Source organism: Oenanthe melanoleuca, chromosome 2 (genome assembly GCF_029582105.1).
Source record: "Oenanthe melanoleuca isolate GR-GAL-2019-014 chromosome 2, OMel1.0, whole genome shotgun sequence".
In the NCBI taxonomy this organism is placed as follows: domain Eukaryota; kingdom Metazoa; phylum Chordata; class Aves; order Passeriformes; family Muscicapidae; genus Oenanthe; species Oenanthe melanoleuca.
The window spans coordinates 102,208,115-102,230,361 of record NC_079335.1 but is presented as its reverse complement, the minus strand read 5'-3'; the positions used below and the strand labels follow the sequence as shown (position 1 = coordinate 102,230,361).

At 42.2% G+C, this 22,247-nt stretch overlaps 1 protein-coding gene across 9 annotated transcripts in view; it reads right to left on the bottom strand.

The window, feature by feature from the left end:
• ELMO1 (engulfment and cell motility 1) overlaps window positions 1-22,247 on the bottom strand; it is a 312,086-nt gene that overhangs the window by 276,275 nt on the left and 13,564 nt on the right. For 4 of the 9 annotated variants that reach the window (XM_056483191.1, XM_056483192.1, XM_056483189.1 and 1 more), the window contains one exon: window positions 12,631-12,734. The exons of 4 other annotated variants lie outside the window; for them this stretch is intronic. The gene's annotated coding sequence lies outside the window, so the exon portion shown is untranslated. Of the gene's footprint in view, window positions 1-12,597; window positions 12,735-22,247 lie in introns of all 9 variants that reach the window. One more of the 9 variants, XM_056483196.1, reaches the window with a different exon arrangement.

Genomic DNA, 22,247 nt, shown 5'->3' with positions numbered 1-22,247 from the left:
TATTGCATTTCTTTATAGATGACAAAGATAGTAATGACACCACTAAAAGGTGTTTTCAAGCACTTTTAGATTAAATGTTACCTAAGGCATATTTGACCTGGATCTGCTTTTAGATTTTTTAAATTATTGACTTATAACAGGTGCATTAAAAGTCATAGGAGACAAAAAGCATTTGTATTTAAGATCCTATTTTTGCTCTTGCATGACTTTAAAGTGATGACAGTTTTAAGACCCACTAAAGTAAGCGTGGATTAGACTTTAACATGCTTTCCTTGCTTTTAATACATAAAATTTTCACATGATCAACTCTTAGAAAGAATAGCAACTGTCAGGAGTTTTACCATGCTCTTATCAACAAGGATGAAGATGGGAAATATTTGTTTATTCATTTTTAAACAGGACATTCATTCACAGAAGAAATCTAAGCATAATACATTTAGCCTACGCTATATAATTCATCTCTCTCACCTCTGACTTTTTTCCTCCTTTTCTTTTCTGATAGTGTTTTATTTTCCATTACATTGCCCATTCTTTAAGCCATCTTCCACTTCCTCGAAGAGATTACATTCACACACACCAACCATTTTTTTACAGGTGGAGATTTTGTACCAACTGCTGAACTTTCATCTCAGCCGAAGTACATTCCAACTGAGATGCAACAGACACATTTTAACCCTCACCAATACCTCTCTGCACTTTTTAGGCTTTTAAAGAATGGGGAAACAAGACCTTCACTGCAATTTGAGAAATCCAGATGTGTACATTGATATTTCATTCTTCCTGTATTTTTATTAAATGTCAGATCAAAACAACCTATGCTCTGCGGAAGCAGTTCCGGTAGCTTTTGTGAAGGTTAAAAATTAAAAAAAGACAGCTTGTTTCTTAATTTACAGGCTCTTTCAACAATACTGATAGACACTGAAAGGAGAGTGGTTGTGTAGGTATGGCAGCAAGGGGCATGAGCGGATGGGTCTAAAATACTTTATTCTCTTATTTATGACTCTCCCTCCTCCACCAGGTTCCAACCTTACCCTCTTCAGGGGATACTGTCCCAAATACTAACAACCAGTAATGAGAAAAAGCTAGAAGAAACACACATTTCCTGCTGTCTTCTTCAACACCCACAGAGCAAATTGTCTCCAAAGGACACTTCACCCTGCATCCTTTGGGAAAACACGTCCCAAACACACAAGATGTAATCATGCAAATTATAGCTCTTCCTCAAGCTTGCAGGCTCACTACACCTTCTCTCAAAATCCCCTTTCTGCTGACATATATAAATCAAGCAAGCAAATTCACTCCAAGAAATAAAAATTTCACATGGCCACAAAATGCTTAGTTTTTTTAGGGTTTTTTAAATATTAACTCTTCCCATGAGCATAAGCACTAAAGTAATGCACCAAGTATTTTTTTCTAATCAAAATGCAGGGTAGCCACCAAAGGAAATGCTTCCAGACCAGTAATGAAGGGACTAATTCATATGCCCCAGAGAACAAGTGCTGAACAATGTATACTCAGTAAGGTTCCAGCTTTATCCCGTATTAAAATAAAACCAAGTCCAATCTTTAACTCACTTTGATTCATTAATGTTTTTGCTTTTCAAGATTATGAAAGTAAGTATGAACAGTGGAGTTAGAAGAACACAATCCATCACAAAACTCTTATACACCAAATGTCAGAATTGTCATCTTACTTCCTCTCACAAAAATGTGGATTTATAGATTTGAAGGACTAGATGGAATTTCCAGTTTGAAAGTCACAAAAGTAGGCTGAAACAAACAATAAAATACTACATCCCAAATGTACCATAGCCTCAGCTACTGTACATAAACATCAGTTGGTCATCGGTCAACCAACTAAAATGTCACATGCATTTGAAAAATATTAAAATATCAGCAAGAAAAAAGGAAGAGTCCTTTGAAAAGGCCATAGATTTATCAATTCCAAGTTGTGCATAAATAAATTCTCAAATCCAAGGAACAACTGTGTGGCTTTACATCTCAATATCTTATATTCCAGACACTTTACCGATCAGAGTTCTTCACCAGAATCCAAATCTGGATTAAAGTCACAATGCAGAATAAAGTTTTATCCTTTTGGTTGTGCCCCATTGCAGAAGGTATTTGTTCTAAATTTTGAAATGTGTCACATTTTCCATGGGGCATTCAGGAAACTCCTAGGACAAAAAAAATTAACAGGATGTTGCAGGTCAGGATAGAGCTACACTCACTGAATGAGAACATTTGAGGGAGGGAAGGGAGACACTTTGCCCAGTCTTTTATTAGTCGGCATCTGCTTGGTTCCAGCCCTATGCAGGATTTGGTTTTGTGGAATAAGCAAATTTGCATGCAGATCTTGCCTGGCCATAGCTATCGCTTGGTTTTATAGGAATTCAATGCTACACTCTACTAAACAGCTGTGACAGCTTCAGCCAGTCCACGCCAGTTCACGCTCTTGCTCATGGACCATATGTGAACCTAGCATGTCTAACAGCCAACCTGAACACAAGACAGGCCTGTAAATTTGGGGTTGTTTTTAACATTCCTGCTCATAAAACTAGCACTGCTCAGTATTACCCTTGTGTGTTAGATCTGATCTGTTACTACACTGCAACTGTCCTGTGCCTGGAAACACCTGGAGCATTAATATTCCCATAGCAATAGGGTAGCTACACAGAATGCAAGAAAAATACCTGTACACTGAAGTTTCCTGTGCCCACAAGAGTTCAGAGGCTGGTGCTCTACCTCCTCACTGGATCTTTCCTATATAGGAAGGCCCCCGCACAGTACTTCAATGGGATCAAAGTTTATGCAACTTCCAGAAATACCTCTTGATAAACCCCATGTTCCCACTCTTGTTGGAGTCAGTGTAAAAAGAGGTGCTGTGAGACCATGGATAGATAACAGCTCCCATCCTCCTCCAAGCCATGCCGACTGTAAGATGAAGGAGTCACTGAGAACTCTAGCCCTTTAAGCAACTGCTAAGATTCAAAAACCAGTGGCATTTCTCAATGCCCAGTAAGCTCCCAACCACTGCTCTTGCTTTAGTAAAGTTGTCCTTTTGTTCCACAACAATGAAGCCCCAAAAAACCTTTTGCAGCAGCAGCAGCAGGGATTTTCAGCTTCCCTATGTTTCAGATCTGGTTTTATTCATCAGACTTTCCACATGGTAATTGTAGAAAAGCAATTCTAACACAATACTTTCAGCACCAAATTGAGAGGCCTAATTTGTGGCTACAGCTGTGTCCTCTTATCTGTACTTCATCACTCCAGCTCAGCACAACACAAACTCCATAATTCTTCAAACTTTGACGTGCCTCTACACCGCAACAGCAATTAATTTGCTTCTTCCAGCCTCTGCTAAAACTGCAATATACCACAATCTGAAAATAAAACAAATTCAGTCCCAGCCCCATGCAGCCTATCATTTAAAGAAAATCCCTGGAAGTTCGGCATTTAAGAAGTTGCACTTTTGTGAGAATTCTTTTAATTGATATGCTTATTTTTAAAGGTTACTTATAAATCTGACACAGTAAGTTAACATTAGCACCTAAACTACAACATTAGCTAAACTTTTTACAGCAACTTGGCAAAAACAATAATCTTGCCGCATCAAAACAATAATAATACTTGCTGAAATGTTTACGTATCAACTTGAAAAACAAACAAGTAAAATAAAGAAATAAAAAATCCAAGCAAATCTCCACCCAACAACTATTGCATAACAAATAATTTGAGATCAAATGACAGTTTCAAAGACAATTCAAAATAAAAAATATCATCCTATTAATCTGTGAATGGGTGTTTATTTGATAATGCTATCATTAGGTAAGCTAGAGTCATTAAAGCCCTTTCCCAATAGCACAGTAATTTCTCATATCAAGAAAAAAGGTTTTCTTCCTTTCATTGGCAAAGAAAACTCTAACAGTAAAATAATATGCATCTGATGGAATAAGATTTCCTTGTTATATCATAAACACAAACCTCACTTCAAAGTAAAGATTATTTTAGACTTGTAATGTGTAAGTTTTTAATCAACAAGAAAATTCAAAATAAAGTCACTGTGATTTTATTTGAGCTTTTATTTACTATGTTTACACAGCTCCATTCTATCCTTTTGGAAGCAAGTATAGCTCAAATCAGTTCTCCTATGTTCTCTGCTGGAGCATAGGGTAAATCACTTTGATATTCCCCTTAGCAATAAGGCTAGCAAATCAGTCAGGAGTCTAAGAAGAAACCCACCACTTCCAATATAAAACTGCATTTCGTAAAGTAATTAAACATCCTGTGCATGTGGGACAGCTATATCCCTCAAGAAGCTCCATGATGTGAGAGTAGCCCAAGGACACAAGCTGTGCAATAGGAAAGAGCCCAAATATGGCACATATCCCCTCATAATACACACACTGCATTGCAAAGCATTAAGGCACGCCCTCCCAATTAGCTGGAACTTTGAGTTTTTCTGAGGCTGAACCAAATAGTAAATGTAGCTGCAGCATCTTCAAAATTATAATTTTAAGTTTTCCTAAATACCTGTTTAAAATCAACTGTTACCTTCTATAGGTGTATTCTGTTATCTATCTTGTTAGGTGTATTCTAAAGGCACTTAACCCTAAAGTTTGCTACCCCAATATGTAAATATAAATCAAGAACTACTTTTCTCAGATGATCTTTAAGGTCCTTGTCAACCCCAACTATTCTATGATTCATGAGCGCAAGCTCTTAGAATAGCATTAAGAGTGGATATTTGCAATAAAGCCACAGAAGCTTTTTCACTGATAACTTTCAATAACCCCAAAATCCTTCACAAGGATGTCCTGAAAATTTCCAGTTTACATATTATTGGCATATACTATTAGATATGCAAATATATATATCTCTACCCAGGTCCAAAAAGGTGTTTTGATTCATCTATTGGCTTCTGTTCACTATGTGCTGTGATTCATCTATGGGCTTCTGTTAGCAAGGGCCAATTTGCACAGCATTCTAGTACTCTACTCCCCTCCACAAAATTACTCATCCAAGATTGTACATGATATAAACTATGTAAGATGTGCAGCTGTGGGGCAGAGGGTTACGGCAAGACTTCAGCCAAGGTGAAGATGCATCTTGTTTTGATAAGCTATCTATATTTCAACAAAACATGAAGGACCTCATATATCCTCAAGAGTTCTGCTACATAGGAGGAGGAAAACATGAACTGTCAAGCGTATTGTTTGCTTGTATAAAACTTTGCCACGTGCCCATGATACATTCCTGTGATGCAAAACAATGCGTAGATTATCTGCATAAATTCTGCTGCTAAGACCTTCACACCAAGGTCACATATAAAGTCAATGTCAGGGCTTAAAACAGAAAATTAATGCAAATTTCTTTGCTGTTAGTTTCCATGAGGGAAGGATTTCGCTGCTGAACTCCCAGATTCAAGGCTAGTGCTACAGCCAGAAGAGCAGCTTCTTACATACAAAGCAAGGAGTCAAAGGTACAAAAGGAGAACAATGAACTACTGAAATGTACAAAATCTTTATTTCTTTAAGATATTGCATAGATTCTGAAGATGACTAAGAATTTTATTTATGAAAAATTAACCTCAAGTAACTCTAAAGAATATTCAGCGTGAGAGGCTCTTTTGCAAAAATTAAACAGCAATTGTGATGAAATAGTATCTTCCACCAAGTTACCAAAGAATTTACATTTTGCTCATACTCTTACCTAATTGTAGAACCAGAAATCATATGCAAAGGATAATAGCCAAATTGTTACCTCAAGATGTAGCATCATTTCAAAAATGTGTGTGGTAGAGAAGGAAGCAAAAGCAAGGTTAATTTTAAAAACAATCTTAGGGCCAGATTCTTATTTCAGAGCTATCCAACAGAGCTAACCTCCACTTCACATCTGCTGCAGATCTGTACAAAGATAATTTTAGCAATATTTAAAAATTTCTGGCTAAGTACAGAGCATGTTTGATCTACTTATATTCAAACCAGCTATCACTTGACTTACCTTTACCCACAGCTGATGCCTCCTGGCTTAAAACTTGGTACTTCAAAAATACTGCCAGAAGGTGACAAGAACGGGTATTAGCACAATTCAGTATTTACTAAGCATGCTTGTACTGTACATTCACAGGAATGTGACTTTAAATAGCAAAGGTATAAGCTTCTGCCTTTAATGTGCACCATCTAGAAGTTTTGTGAATATCAGCAGGTAAACAGAGTTCTAACTCCTCCAATTCTATCACTAGAATGTGTATATTTTAAGGATCTTAATTTCCAAAGCTATTGATACCTTTTGAACTCAGTGATCCTTGTGGGTCCCTTTCAACTTACAATATTCTGTGATTAAATCTGTGATTACTTTGCTCAAACCCAAAAGAAAAAGAAGACTCAGCTATACCCTGGCTTCCCTTTAAAAATGTACAGAATCAATTGTCCTATTTAAAAGGTCATTAAAAAGCATTAAAACAATGTGTTTGTTCAGTTGAAGAGATCAAACATTGACTAACTCCATCAGTTAAGGACAATGTGCTATTATGCTTCAAAGTCCCATGTAGAACATACTAAATGAAATCATCAGAGAACCAAGGCATTTAAATGCATATTTGACATACTTTTTGCATCTTAGTACATTTAACTTCTCAATGGGGCTGTGAGTGGGAGAGGAAAAGGTTGACTTCTTATGGATTTGAGTATAAAGGCATTATTTGGCAATTTAAATCACCAGATGTTACAATTGCACACTGCTAGATGCTGCCACGTACAGGAAAAACACATACCAGAGAGCACCATTCTGCATATTCAGAAGGAACACTTACAATCACTGTCTATCTCCTCAGACAGCAGCATTATACAGCCCTCATACTGCAATACCAATGCTCTGAAATCCTCCACCTATACCAGCTTTCTCACTTTCTCATCACTTACAAACGTAAGAGAGAATATGACATTGTTTTCTTTTCTTGATAGAAGACTAGTTTTTCTCCAGCTTGATGGTACTCCATGTGAAAAGGACAGCAGATACACTCTTGACAACTGTACAGGGTGGCACTTTTTTTTGTTTGCTTTTCCATAAAACACTTCACTGTGCCAGCTTTCTGAGTAATCTCAGAAATAATATGCTTTTTCTGACAGATGACAGCAGAGTGGAGTTAATAAACAAATTAGACCCATATGAAAGTGTGATTCATATGCAATGTCATAACTCCAAAGAATATGATAGTACATGACTACCAAAAAGGCCACCACCACACAAATTCACAGAATTTTAAGGTGGAAGAGACTCACAAGGATCATCGAGTCCAACTCTTAATTATACATAAACTTTCAAATGAAAATTGCTTCCCAGATTTTCCAAAGCTTTTCTCAGCTCTTCAGCACTTAACAGGTGTTGTAAAACTCTTCTAGCCACAGAAGAAACCCTCTTATAATGAAGCACAAAGGTCTAGCATGAAGCTAAATTGAACATAACCATCCCCTCACAGCACCTCACATAAAAAGAGGAATCACATAGTTTCACTGAAACCATATGAAAACCAATGAGAGATTGAAAAGTTTCAGCAAAGTTCCATTTTCAGGCTTTTCTTTTTGCATTAAAAAACTCAAACAATTCAGAAAGATGCAAGCAAGCACAAAAATCTGCTATGGTAGCAACACTGTTACTGTAGAATGTACAAACCACTGTTTCCTCCTAAGTCTGGCTACGGTACAAAAGGTTGGTAACATGCACTCCTGTGGAACAGTTTGCTCTAAGGACAGAAGGATTTGATAGCTACCCTGGTTGAAAAACCAATATAGCAAGGGGTTTAAGGTAGGCAGCAGAAATGCCTTCAGTCAGTGCCTGTAACAGATCACACTGCTAAAGAATTTTCATCCCAAGACCTTGCACACACACAAAGCTAGGAGCTGCTGCTTGCACCACCCACCAGAACAAATATAAATGACAAACGGATGTCACATCCAGAGCAAGCCAACTTCAAGACACCACACAATAAACAGAAAAAAAAGTATAAACAAAACCTCTTGTTGCTTCTCCCTTCTCTCTCCCATGTCAGCAGCTTCAGGTCCAGCTCTATGGGATGAAGGGGATTACTGTAGAAAGCCAAAGAGATTGGCAGTGTGACAGGGCTAGGAACAGGAAATCTAACAGACAAGAGAGACCTGCCTCGGTGACGGACTCAGCTCTGACCCACTTACAGAACTTGGCCAAACTGCTCTTTAGTGCCACTGCTTCTCTCCCAGACTCTGTATGACCTTATTCTGTATGATCTTATTCAATTAGCCCAGTATCTTCAAGGCAGTGAATGTGTCTTGTTAATTTTGTGGAAAAAAAAAAAAAAAAAAGCCTATAGGCTTGAATAATACATTCGTTTAAAAAAAAAAAAATTAAAAAGAAATTTAAAAAAGCTGATATGCTGATTTTACTAGTATCTGCCATGTCAAGAATAAAAACTTAAATAAGCAAGAGTACCCACACAGTTAAACCTGTTAATAATATTTAAAAATATGTACAGCTGGAAGAGTGGCATGTAGCTCTCATTCACAAGTTTGCTGCATCTTTACTGATGTCCACAATCTCCCCTATAGGAGAGGCATTTCTCCCAGGGGCCAAGTTTTCCTTTCTTCACCCTTCTCTCCTGTTTTATCCCCTCCCTGTAGCAGAGCCCTTCAGTCACATTTGGCAAAGCATTTGTGGTGTGACATGGGGAACTGATCCAAGCCTCCAGCAAGCAAAAAAATAAGCTGAATAAAACGAAGAAAAATTATTTTTTAACCGGGATGGATTCCAGACTGAGCTTATTCCCCACAACAGGTGTATCAACACACCTGGAAAAAAAACTGAGCAAACGAAGCCTCAGCTCTTGCTGACAAAGTCAAATGTATACATTGGTAAGATAAGAACATTTTTTAAATATTAATATTGGAGTAGGAGTTCTTACACTGGGGAAATCTTTAAACATCATAAAAGGGACTTAATACATATTCCTTATGTTTTTCACAGTTTCCTTTGCCAGTTTGGATAATTATACAATATTTAAGTTTAAACATATGTTGCCTCCCTTGCAGTGAATCCTCTACTCCTACATGATACAGCAGTGAAGTCATCTTGCTGACTTCAAGTTGAATCCTGCACCTTCTTCAAGTAGGTGTATTTTTAGCTTATGTGGAAAGCAGTCCAGCCCTGGGAGCACAGCAATTCTCATTGCGATAAGCTACCAAGAGCTTGACCATGACAAATATTCTAAAATACATCTTCCAGTTACTCTGTGTATAAAAACCAGCATAACTTCTGCCATCCTGAACATATGGATGAGATGTAAAACATGCAAGAGATGCTCAGGATGCATCTGCACAGGAGTGAAAGGTGAACCACCAGACCAGAGACTTTTAATCTCCTTCCATACCGTCACCAACTGGCTTGAAGATATTGGGATTTTTTCTTAAAACCAAGACACATAAGATATAAGGAGATTCCAAATGTAAGGAAGTAGCAAAAGACTAAGCAAAAAAACTGTATTTAGAAGGGCAAAAGAAATTTAGCACCCTTTTAAAAACTTTCATGTGCTGCAGACAGGAAAATCTCTTTCAGTTAGTGCGTTCCACATTACAACAGCGTTTAGTAAGCAGAGACGCAGACTACACCACAATAGCTGTGTTTCATTAGCTTAGCACAGCAGAGTACAGGATTTAAAGGAAATAGACAGCAGCTCAAAATAATTGCATTAAATTAACATTAACCCACAAACCCAGAAGAGGCATATAATATTCAGGATTGCTACAGAAGCAGTAACCCAGAATTAATGTCTGTAAAAGACGAACAATCCTGCTCTAACCGGGATTCAAAATCCTAAAGGAAGAAAGTTCACCTCAAACAGTGGCCCCTCGGGTGGGGGGAAAGAAAGAAAAGGAAGCATGGCTTAGTTAAAAATATCTGTAGGTAGGAACACAAAGTCTAAAATTATGTAGATCCCAAAGGACATTTTTTATGGTCAATACACGCATTCCCACACATTCCTTCTCAAAAAGGATTTTGAAAATAAATCCAATTTTAAGATCAGTAAATGAGATAGATGTGAGAATTTAAACACTTAGGGCAGAAAAGATAAAACCTCTGAGCCTAAAGCAAGAAAGGCAGCTGAGACTGAACTAAAACACAGCCAAGAGTGACAGCCATATTTCAACTGGTGAATGTATGAGTCTTGATACTACAAAGGCTTAGAATAGAAGAGTATCACCAAAAAAAAGCCCTTAATTAATCTAAAGTATTAGAATGGGGAGACACATAATCACAAGGGAGCATGCTGTGGTCAAACTGAAGAGGAAATTTATGCTAAACCTGGGGAGGGGAAGTAATTATTTAAAAAATTGAGAGATACTGACTTACAGCACCTACTCATTTCATCTACGAGCAGGTAGCAGAAGAAAGTCATGGTATATTGGCCAGGAGGAAAAACAAGACCCTCAAGTTCTTTCTCCCAGCACCAGCTAGAAAAGTCAGCCTGGCCAGGCCCTTGGCTAGTTGCAGGTCAAAAAGAACTAAGCCACCAACTGAGGCCTAAAGAAAGTTATAACAGAAGCTACTATCAGACCAGCTCTAAGACCTCATCTGGTGCCTTGATAGCCCCTCACCATCAGAATTTACATGGCTCCTCTAACTGGAGATAAATTCTACCTCATGAGCAAGCCAGCACTGGGAAACAATTAACATCCTAATTTCATTAACTGTCATGTTCTTCCCTTCTGCATCCCTGCAGAATTTAAAATGTTTATATAAAGACAAAAACTGACCTGTGGAGTATACAGTTACAGTAAAACTTAGCAACATGGGTTTGAGCGTTTTAAAGCTCCAAACAGCTCCCTATCAAATACAAAATTAATTTGTAATCAATCCTTACTGGGCAAAAAATTTCTTTTTAGTTGAGCTTTTCATTACAGCAGGATTTTATAACTATCCCTCTCTATTTGTCTACCATCTGCACAGCACTCTCCCATATGGACACATAATACCTTTTTTTTGGTATTGTCAGATCTACTTCATTAGCAATACTCAGTCATTAGCAATACATTCCAAAACACACAGGACTGCGTAAAAGTGTCTAAAATATAGTGCTTCATTGGAATTTTGAAGTTCTTAATGTTCAAAGTGAGTGCTTGTTGGGGGTTGTTTTTTTCCCTTTTCTCACAATGGAATTTTCCCCATTGTCATGCTAAGAAACCTGTTGACTAGGCCCTAGCATGGATGGCTAATGGCAGGAGAAGCAGGGGGGAAGGGAGGGGGGGGGGAAAGGGATGGGGGGAAGGGGAAAAACCGCAAGATCCAAAAAGCCAGAAGAGGAGAGGGGGAGGCACTGGCTCGTCCCATTTTGCCCATGGAATCAGAGGAGGGTGACTGCCGCTGCTGCCCACCACCCTGCCCCCCATTCCAACGCCGGGAGCCACCCTTGCTGCTGTTGGAGCCCACACTGCTGCCTTCTCACTTCAGCCTGCCACCTCCAGGCACCCTACTGAGAACCGTGACTGACACCATGAGCAGAGGGGTCTCTCCTCCATCCCTTTCCCACCTGGAACACCGCCACCATCACCCCCAGCCCTCCTGCAGCTGCACGGGATCTGCCTTGCCCCACCACCAGTAACTGTAGTGCAGGGAGAGGGTGCCTGTAACCAAAAATGGACTGGAACTGAGTTACTGTTGTGTTTGTTGTTAATTTCATAGCTGTGTTTGTTTTTTGTTTGTCTTGTTAGATATGTTATAAAGAACTGTTATTCCTATCCCCGTAACTTTGCCTGAGAGCCTCCTTAATTCCAAAATTACAATAAATTGGTGGGGAGGGAGTTTACATTCTCCATTTCAAAGAGAGGCTCCTGCCTGTCTTAGTAGGTACCTGTCTTTCAAATCAGGACAGATTCTGGCACCCAGTACATGGGGCCTGAGGGCATTGAGAGGAAAGGGTGCAAAAAGGGATAATCTTGAGTTACCTAAGTTTTTGTGTTAGGTGGCATCATATTGTCCAGCTTACCCTGGTTCAAGCTCCACATGGTCATAGTCATCTGTCCCATTTGAAGGCCCTTATTTGAACATGGGTCCTATCACTAAGGCTAAGTGGCCTTTATCCAGTTCATTTTGTGGGTTGATAAGGTGAGGAATTAATGGATTTTTAACTTCCTCTGGAAGGTGGGCACATGGATTCACGGCTATAACACTCTAACTGTATGTTTTGGGGGTTACTTTAATAATAGTACATACTGTGAGGAAACAACACCAGGGAAAAATTTCTCCCAAACCTTCACCCAGTTTTTTGGGTCTACTCCACCAGTTTTTGAAGGGTTCAAATCTCTTCTAAAAGCTAATGATATCATACAGTGGCTGGTGTTACTGATAGGCCTGTTCTATTTAGCATTCAGAGGTAAGGGGAGATTAACTGGGATAACAACCCTGATACCTACCCCAGGAAATAGGGATGCTGCCGCAGAGTGACCCTGCCCCAGAGACTAGGGATGCTGCCCCAGAACCTGACCCTGCCCCACAGCCCACCTCAGAAAGGAACCACCCAGATTGGGTGGGGGTTCTAGTGAAGGAGATAGGCCAGATGCTGAAGGAGTACCTTTCCCCAGCTGATGATAAACCCTCCCCCTACCTTAAAGAGGGAGTCTGATGGTGCTGCAGTGGAACCCACAAAGGTTACATCTGTCCAGGTTCCAGCTGAATCGCAAGGGCAGTCACAGCCAGCAGCAGTCGTCCCTGTGGAAACAAAGATGTCTAAGATGAAATCAAAACACCTAAAGATAAGAAAGGAGAGCCCTCACAACCAGCAGAGGAACCAGAGGTTGAAATCATCAGTGACACCCTGTCACATGAAAGTCTCTGTAATCTTCAAAATTACATTGTACGACAGGGCCGTGAGCCTTTTACAACTTGGTTATTTTGGGTCTGGGACCTAATGGGTACAGATGTGCAACTGGATGGTACTGAGGCAATGAATTTGGGAGCCTTGACCCAGGACTCAGGTGTAGATCAGGTATTTACAAGGGAGCCAGGCCCTGTTTCCCTTTGGGAGCAGCTTTTAACAAGTGTAAGAGAGAGGTTTGTCCACAGAGAGAGAATGCAGGAGCACCATATTAGAATATGCTAGAAGACCCTTGAGGAAAGAACCAACAGCTGAGAGAAGTGACAATATTAGAGGTACTCTTTGGGAGCAGGAGACAGCATGATAATGACCCTGACAAGGTCAGGTGCACAGGGCAGATGTTGTGGAATCTGGCAAACATAGAGCCATCTCAATACACCACTTTTATTGCAATGATTAATGCCATCAACAACCAAGACACAGTGGGCTCTGTTACTAAAAAGCTCAGACATTGAGAGTATGATCAATGGTTCAATGCAGGCTCATGTCTCTGCCATGGTTGAGGAACTCAAAGAGGAGTTTAAGGAGATGAGAGGGATGAGGGAGGAGATGAGGTAGATCAGTGCAGCACCAGTGTGAGTCACAGACCCTAAATTTATAGAACAACGCCACCCCCGCTCCCCAGCTAGGGAGAGAGGGTACACCCCACAAGCTGACCTGTGGTTCTTTCTGCGTGACCATGGGGAAAACATGGGAAAGTGGAATGGGAAACCCACTTCTGTCCTGGGAGCACGGGTGCATCAATTCAGGGAGGGAAACACTAACCAAAGGAGCTCTGCTAAAGTGAAGGTAGCCTCAACCTCCCATGACCAAAGTACTGGGTATTACAGAAGGAAGGATGATCTGTCAAATCCCCTTGAAGGAACCTCTAGTATGTGTGCCCAGGAAAGAAATAATAATCAGGGCTAGAGGGGCCCTGTCTCTAGCCAGGGAGAGGCATGGGAAAACCAGGTCTTTTGGACAGTGTGGATCCAATGGCCTGGCACCTCAGAGCCACAGAAACATGAGGCATTAGTGGATACTGGTTCGCAGTGTACCCTAATACCATCAGGACATGTGGGGACTGTCCCGGGTTGGTGTTGTGTCTGCTCCTCTCCCGCCCCCACACGTCTCTGTCTGCATGGAGCTGCCGCCGGTACCCTTCTCCCCCGCCTGGGGAGGTGGTGCCCCAGGGGGCTGGGCTGCTTGGCTGGCCAGGCTGGCCGGGCTGCCGCTGCTGCTGCTTGCTGCCCTGCTGCTGCTGCCCCGCTGCTTCTGCCCCAGCTTGCCGCTGCCCTGCTTGCTGCCCTGCTGCTGCTGCTGCCCCGGCTGCTGTTTTTTTCCTCCCCCCACCCCCTCTCCCCATCAGCTTGAAGATCTGTACCAGCTCCGGACGGGACCTGAACATCAGAGACTGCCTCCGGAGCCTGCCAAAGAAGCTTCTCGCCCTTCCCATCAGCGACCGTCTCTCACTTTGGTGAAAACATTTTTTGTCATCTGGGATTGTACTTTCCTGTTGCTGGGAAGTGTTTTTCTTGTGTTTGCTAAATAAACAGGTTTTTTCCACTTTACCTCTGAGGAAGTTCTTCCCAAACCCGTAGGTGGGAGGGGAGGAGTTTTTGGGGGTTTAGTTTTTGGTAGCTCCTTTGGAGATTTTCCCCTAATTTGTCCTAAACCGGGACAGAGACATAACCTGTTTCCATTGCTGGGGTGACGGGGGGATTGCAGGAATTGACTCTGCTGGAGGCTGAGGTGAGTCTGACGGGGAAGGGGTGGCAAAAACATCCAACTGTAACTGACCCAGACGCACCATGTATTCTAGGCACAGACTTTGTACTGAACGGCTATTACAAAGACCCAAAGGGACTCAGGTGGGCTTTTGGAATAGCTGCTGTAGCAGCAGAGAGCATTAAGCAAACAAACATCTTGCTTGGACTGTCAGAAAACCCATCTGCAGTGGGGCTCCTGAAAGTGACAGAGCAACAGGTACCAATTGCCACCATGACAGTGCACCGCCGGCAATACCGGATGAATCGAGATGCTGTGATCCCCATCCACACAATGATCCACAAGCTGGAGAGCCAAGAGGTGGTCAGCAAAACCCACTCACCCTTCAACAGTCCCATCTGGCCTATGCGCAAGTCTGATGGAGAATGGAGATTGACTGTGGACTATCGTGCATTGAATGAAGTGACTCCACTGCTGAGCACTGCCGTGCCGGACATGCTGAAACTCCAGTACGAGCTGGAGTCCAAGCCAGCAAGGTGATATGCTACCATTGACATTGCCAAAGCATTTTTCTCCATTGCTCTGGCAGCAGAGTGCAGGTCTCAGTTTGCTGAGGAACTGACTGAACCAGGGGTGGAAACACAGTCCCACCATCTGCTATGGACTGATCCAGGCTGCACTTGAAAAGAGTGAAGCTCCAGAAAACCTATAGTACATTGATGATATCGTTGTGTGGGGGAACACAAATTGCAAGTATTTGAGAAAGGAGAGATGATCATCCAGATTCTGCTGGAAGCCATCAAAAGATGGCTTCGCCATCAAAAAGAGCAAAGAGCTGCCCAAGAGATCCAATTCCTAGGAGTAAAGTGGCAAGACAGAGGGTACCAGATCCCCACTGAGGTCATCAATAAGATCACCGTGATGTCTCCACCAACCAGCAAGAAGGAAACACAAGCTTTCCTAGGTGCCATAGGTTTTTGGAGAATGCACATTCTTGAGTACAGCCAGATTGTGAGCCCTCTCTACCTGGTCACCCGCAAGAAGAACGATTTCCACTGAGGCCCTGGAGAACAGCAAGCCTTCACCCAGATCAAACAAGAGATCTCTGATGCGGTAGCCCTTGGCCCAGTCAGGATGGGACCAGAGGTAAAGAATGTGCTTTACTCTGCAGCCAGGAACCATGGTCTATCCTGGAGCCTTTGGCAGAGGGTGCCTGATGAGACTTGAGGCCGACCTCTGGGATTCTGGAACAGAAGTTACAAAGGGTCCAAAGCCAACTACACTCCAGCAGAAGCTGCCTATGAAGGAGTTCAAGCTGCCTCAGAGGTGACTGGCACAGAAGAACAACTACTCCTGGCACCCCAACTGCCCATGCTGGGCTGGATGTTTAAAGGAAAGGTTCCCTCTACCCACCACACCACCTGCGCCACATGGAGCAAGTAGATTGCCCTCATCACGCAATGTGCCCGTACTGGAAACCCAAATTGCCCTGGGATTTTGGAGACAATTACAAACTGGCAGAAGGTGAAAATTTTGGTCTTACCAATGAAGAGGAGCAGGAATAAGTGACCCAGGCCAACAAAGCCCCAGCATACAACCAACCACACTACACTCTTTTCAACAACAGTTCCTGTCACATTGTAGGGATGAACCGGAAGTGGAAAGCAGCCATATGGAGCCCCACATGACAGGTTGCACAAGCTACCAAAGGAGAAGGTGGATCAAGACAACTTGCTGAACTCAAAGCCGTTCAGCTGGCCCCAGACATTGCAGAAAAAGACTAGTGGCCAAAGCTCTACCTTTACACTGATTCATGGAAGGTAGCCAATGCTCTGTGGGGTTGGCTGCAAAAGTAGAAAAAGGCTAACAAGGCAACGTAGGGGAAAACCATTCTGGACTGGAAAGACATTGCCACCTGGGTAGAGAAGCTACCTGTGAAAGTCTGCCCTGTAGATGCTCATGTCCCCAAGAATTGGGCTAATGAGAATCACCAACATAACAAGCAGGTAGCTCAGGCTGCAAAGATAGATGTGCCAAAGATAGACTTAGATTGGGAACACAAGGGAGAGTTGTTCCTAGCTCAATGGGCCCATGATGTCTCAAGTCATCAGGGAAGATGCCACCTATAAGTGGGCACAAAACCGTGGATCTAACCATGCACAGTATGTCTCAGGTTATCCATAAATGTGAGATGTGTGCTGCCATCAAGCAAGCCAAGCAGGTGAAGCCCCTCTGGTATGGGGGCCAGAGGTCCAAATAGAGGTATGGGGAAGCCTGGCAGATTGCTACATCACACTGCCTCAAACCCACCAAGGCAAGCACCGGCAATGCTGTCCATGGTGGAATCCACCACTGGATGGTTGGAGACCTACCCTGTGCCTCATGTCACTGCTCAGAACACCATCCTGGGCCTTGAGAAACAAGTCCTCTGGAGGCATGGTACCCCTGAGAAAATCGAGTCAGACAACGGGACTCATTTCAAGAGTAGACTTATAAGCACCTGGGCTAGAGAACATGGCATTGAGTGGGTGTACCTTATCCCCTACCATGCACCAGTGGTTGGGAAAGTTGAACCGTGCAACGGCTAGCTTAAAACCACCTTGAAGGCACTGGGTGGGGGAAGTTTCAAGAACTGGAAGATTAATCTACCAAAGGCCACATGGTTAGTGAACACCCAAGGTTCCACTAACAGAGCAGGCCCTGCCCAATCTGAGCCCTTGGGAACCAGGAGATAAGAGAGAGATAAGGTTCCAGTGGTACACGAGAGGTATGCTAGGAAAAACTGTTTTGGGTGAATGCCGCCTCCAGCAAAGACAATCCCATCCATGGGGCTGTTTTCTCTCAAGGACCAGGTTGCACCTGGTGGGTGATGCAAAAGGACAGACAGCCCAAGACATACCGCAAGGGAGACCTTGTTTTAGCGTGAACTACCTACGATACTGTGCCAGTATGTAATTTAAAGGTTTTAATTTGATGTAGCATGTTGGTATGAGAAAAATTCAGAGTGGATAATGTTGGGGGTTGTTTTTTTCCCTTTTCTCACAATGGAATTTTCCCCATTGTCATGCTAAGAAACCTGTTGACTAGGCCCTAGCATGGATGGCTAATGGCAGGAGAAGCAGGGGGGAAGGGGGGGAGAAGAGGGGGAAAGGAGGGGTGAGGAAGGGGAAAAACTGCAAGATCCAAAAAGCCAGAAGAGGAGAGGGGGAGGCACTGGCTCGTCCCATTTTGCCCATGGAATCAGAGGAGGGTGACCGCCGCTGCTGCCCACCACCCTGCCCCCCATTCCAACGCCGGGAGCCACCCTTGCTGCTGTTGGAGCCCACACTGCTGCCTTCTCACTTCAGCCTGCCACCTCCAGGCACCCTACTGAGAACCGTGACTGACACCATGAGCAGAGGGGTCTCTCCTCCATCCCTTTCCCACCTGGAACACCGCCACCATCACCCCCAGCCCTCCTGCAGCTGCACGGGACCTGCCTTGCCCTACCACCAGTAACTGTAGTGCAGGGAGAGGGTGCCTGTGACCAAAAATGGACTGGAACTGTGTTTGTTTTTTGTTTGTCTTGTTAGATATGTTATGAAGAACTGTTATTCCTATCCCCGTAACTTTGCCTGAGAGCCTCCTTAATTCCAAAATTACAATAAATTGGTGGGGAGGGAGTTTACATTCTCCATTTCAAAGAGAGGCTCCTGCCTTTCTTAGCAGACACCTGTCTTTCAAAGCAGGACAGTGCTTACCAGTATTTTTATTTAAACACTCATGAAAAAGTTAGAGCAGCCTGAATCTCACTTATCTAGAGGTTTCTACAACTACTCTGACAATAAAGCTTTGTGTAAAGTCACACCCTGCAAGTTTCAGAGTACAAGTCAGGTAAATTAAGATATGGTAATCTAATTTTAGTAGAAGTTTTGGCTTTCCGGACTTTCATTTCATTTTTCCTTAAAATAGCAAAAGATTATTTTCTCATGCATTTGTCTAACCAAAGGGAGCAAAGAGCTTCCATGTGAGCAGCAAGGTTAAGGGAAACCCATCTGAATTCCTGGTGCAGGTTTCTAGCTGTTTAATATGGTTTACCCCAGAATCTTTTAATTTCTATCTGGCCAGTTTCCTACTTTCAAAAACCTGTATGAACTTTGCATCTTCGAGACCACTATTGCTCTATGGACTTGGTTTAAATCAGCTGACAACTTAGAACAGAAAAGGAGAAAAGAGACACAGATCCCATATATTGCTGGGGGCTGGATTTTGTTCTCTAACTGTCCCAATTTAAAGATTTTTTTTCATTATCATGCTAAAGAAGGCTGCCAGTTACACCCAGGTTCTTTTGAGGACTCTAGACAAAGAGGTAGGTGGGGACTGCCTTGCATCGACTCTGCTCCAGCCTTCCACCTCTGAGACCACAGCTGACCACCAGGATTCAAACAGTGACTGGGGAGCTGTCCCTCCACCCTGCTTCCACCTGAGGCACAGTGCAGCCGCTGCCACCTTCAAACCCCCTCCCGTCTGCCACCTCTGAAGCTGTGCGGGCTCTGCTCCATCTTCACCACTGGGACCGAGCGCAGGGAGAGTGTGCCTGCTGCTGAAAGGAAGGACTGGAACTGAGTTATTTGTTTTGTTGTTAGTTTTAATAGCTGCTGTTGTTTCTGTTTGTCCGGTTAGATATATTAGTAAAGAGCTGCTATTCCTACCCCCTTATCTCTGCCTGAGAGTCCCTGATTCAAAAATTATAATACTTGGGAGGGAGGGAGCTTACATTCTCTATTTCAAAGAGGAGCTTCTGCCTTTATTGGCAAACACCTGTCCTTCAAACCAGGACATATATAAAAGCAACAGAATCTGTTGCTGTTTCTTGCTAAAACTTCAGAGGGTGGCAGGATGGACCCAACTCTTTGAAGCACCTGCTTGCCCTCCATATCTAATACAACACCTTGCCAGCAGAAATCCATCCAGAAGTTTTGGCTTAGCATGCTGGAAACACCAGTTATACCCAAGGTTCTCTTTTATATGTGATTTCAGCTAATACTTCCATTTCATTGCACAAGATCTCCTCTCAGCCCTAGCAAAATACAGTATTTCTGATCAACCTTATCATCAAATAACTTTTCAAATAAATAACTGAAGTTTAAAAATTGCATAGCTGTTGCTATTCACTCTAACACTTCCACCAGTTACTTGCATAGTCATTCCCACTCTGATTTAATAATTCCTTTCATGACTGTCTAAGTCTACATCAAAAATGAGAACATTACATCAAACCAAGTACTTGGCAGGCATGTACTGGTGAGATCACAGCAAGATCCTGGAATAGCATAGGCACACTCATTTGAAAAAGGCTTGTGGAGTTCCCATGCAGTTCAAGTAACCATGAGCAATACTGAGATAGATTCAGCCCTCTGTGGACCAGCTGTTAACTAGGTGAACACCCAGTGAGGTGGCAGAACTGGCATCCAAAGCTTCACAACTAATGTATCACATTATTTGCTCTAGCCATATTACTGCATGAATAAAACCAGCACAGATCAGAGCTTTTTAATCTAATCACACGATGAAGCTCAGAGGTAAAAGGTCAGAAGCAAGAATACAAAGTTCCCATCAAACGGAAAGCCTGAATACACAGATATCTCTAACTTTCAGTTCTCTGGCAAAATAAAACACAATGTTTCATGAAGTAGAAAAACAAGGTATTATTTAGAAAAGGTGTACTTGGCCCAAGGAGAATCACAAAATAATTACTTAAAATGTATTTGTAATTCATCATGGTTCAGTAACTTCTCATGAATGCTAATGTGTTTCAGAGAGATAGAAAGGCTTGTGCAGGTATGACAGAAACAATTAGTCAGTTATTAGTAAGTGTAGTCTTCATTGGCAGCCCTGCTGCTGGAGCTCCACATTACCTGTAGGCCTGACAGTAACTCTCCACATGCTGCTGATATTTAGAAATGCCAAACAGGCAGGACAAGTTATATCTGCAAACACTCTTTTCTCTCCCCTCATTTTGCCTGCCTCCTTGACAAAACTTGCAGTTCAAGTAAAATGCTACATGCTTAAGAGAGTGTGGCTCCTCTTCAGAAGTAAGTGTAAGGAAAGAATCTAAGTGTATCCACAGGCCCAAGAACTAACCTATACACTCACTGCATTTCCTATCCAAGACCTTCAAAAAAGGTGCTTATTTCAGAAGTACTATACTTACAGGGTTCTACCTATATGGAGCAGAACAGACAGCTTTATTTAAATTTAAACTTGGCCTTGCTTTAGTGTAACTACTCCCTCCACCAGTAGTTTCACAGCAGCAATAAAACTTTATTATCTTTTAGCACTCAGGAGATCCACTCACTTCCACAGGCCTTGTAACAACATTTAAAGAAAATTTTCAAAATTTTCAGACTTTCGATATGTGACATCCTTTCCTAAAGCAGAAGCCAGAACAGCATGGAGGACTGTTTAATTTAATTTCCTTTCAGTTTTTAAGAAAATACACTAAGATTCCTTAGTTACAAATTATGTTCCAACATTTAAAAGGCTACCCTCCAACAGATACTTAGGACACAAACCCCAAAATTTCCCGAGAGCAACAGTGCAACCCAAGCAATCACGCTCCACAGTAAGCCAGAGATGTGTTTACAGCAGCAAAGAGCAGCCTGGCTTTGACTCTGTGCCTCACTACACACCCGAGACACCCAAATGCTGCAGCATAATGTTCATCTTCACTATGAGACAGACATCACAATTTTTTAGCATAGTGAATCTCTGAAATGAACAGTAAATAATTCACTACTGGCTGAATTTATTAGCTATACAAAATTCCCAGGGTCAAAGGCCAGTGAAATGAGATGAAAACCATTAAGCCAGCAGACTTCAGCTTCTTTTGATAAAGAACACAGCTATATTCCTGTGACCTTTATCCAACCACAGTTCCAATTAGATTTGCAGGAACTCAGTTTTCATCTGGTTTAGAGGCTAATTTCTTAATATCCACTATAACTAAAATAATAAGCATAGATCCCTCTGTGCTGTTATACTTTACTGAAGGTTTGCACACATGCATGTGTGCGCATGGATATAAAAGCCAATTACTTTGATTGAAAGAATGCTTCCTGAGTGCAGATTACAATCTCTTGCTGTCTAAATAGCAAAAATCTTCATTGGAAGGCTTTCCAAGCTTTTCAGAAAGTAGCTATGGTCAGAAGCATAGCTGCAGCTGCACAAGATGTGTTCTTCCCACCAGGCTGATCTGACCTGTGCATTTACTTTCTCCATCATTATTCATACCTGTACTGCAAAGAAGAATATGACCCATATGCCTTGGTTTGTGCTGAATTAACAGGATTAAAAGTTAAGTTTGCATTTAATTGTAATTTAATAAGAATCTTTCCTGCCTTCACGCCCACCCACCCACCTTAAAGGACCCAGAATAATCTATCATTGGCCTTAAAAGCTCAAGAGCTTCCTTACTCCCACTGCAGCCTTATGGTAGACAACCTGTAATGCTGTCTGCTGAGGACTCAGGCTCTGCAACAACAGACAGAAAGGATAGAGAGGGAAGAAATAAAAAGAAAAGGAATGAGAAAGCTCAGTGACCATTCTGAAGCAGCAGCTAGTTTGTATGCCTCTTGACCTGCAGGACAATCCAAGGTGCA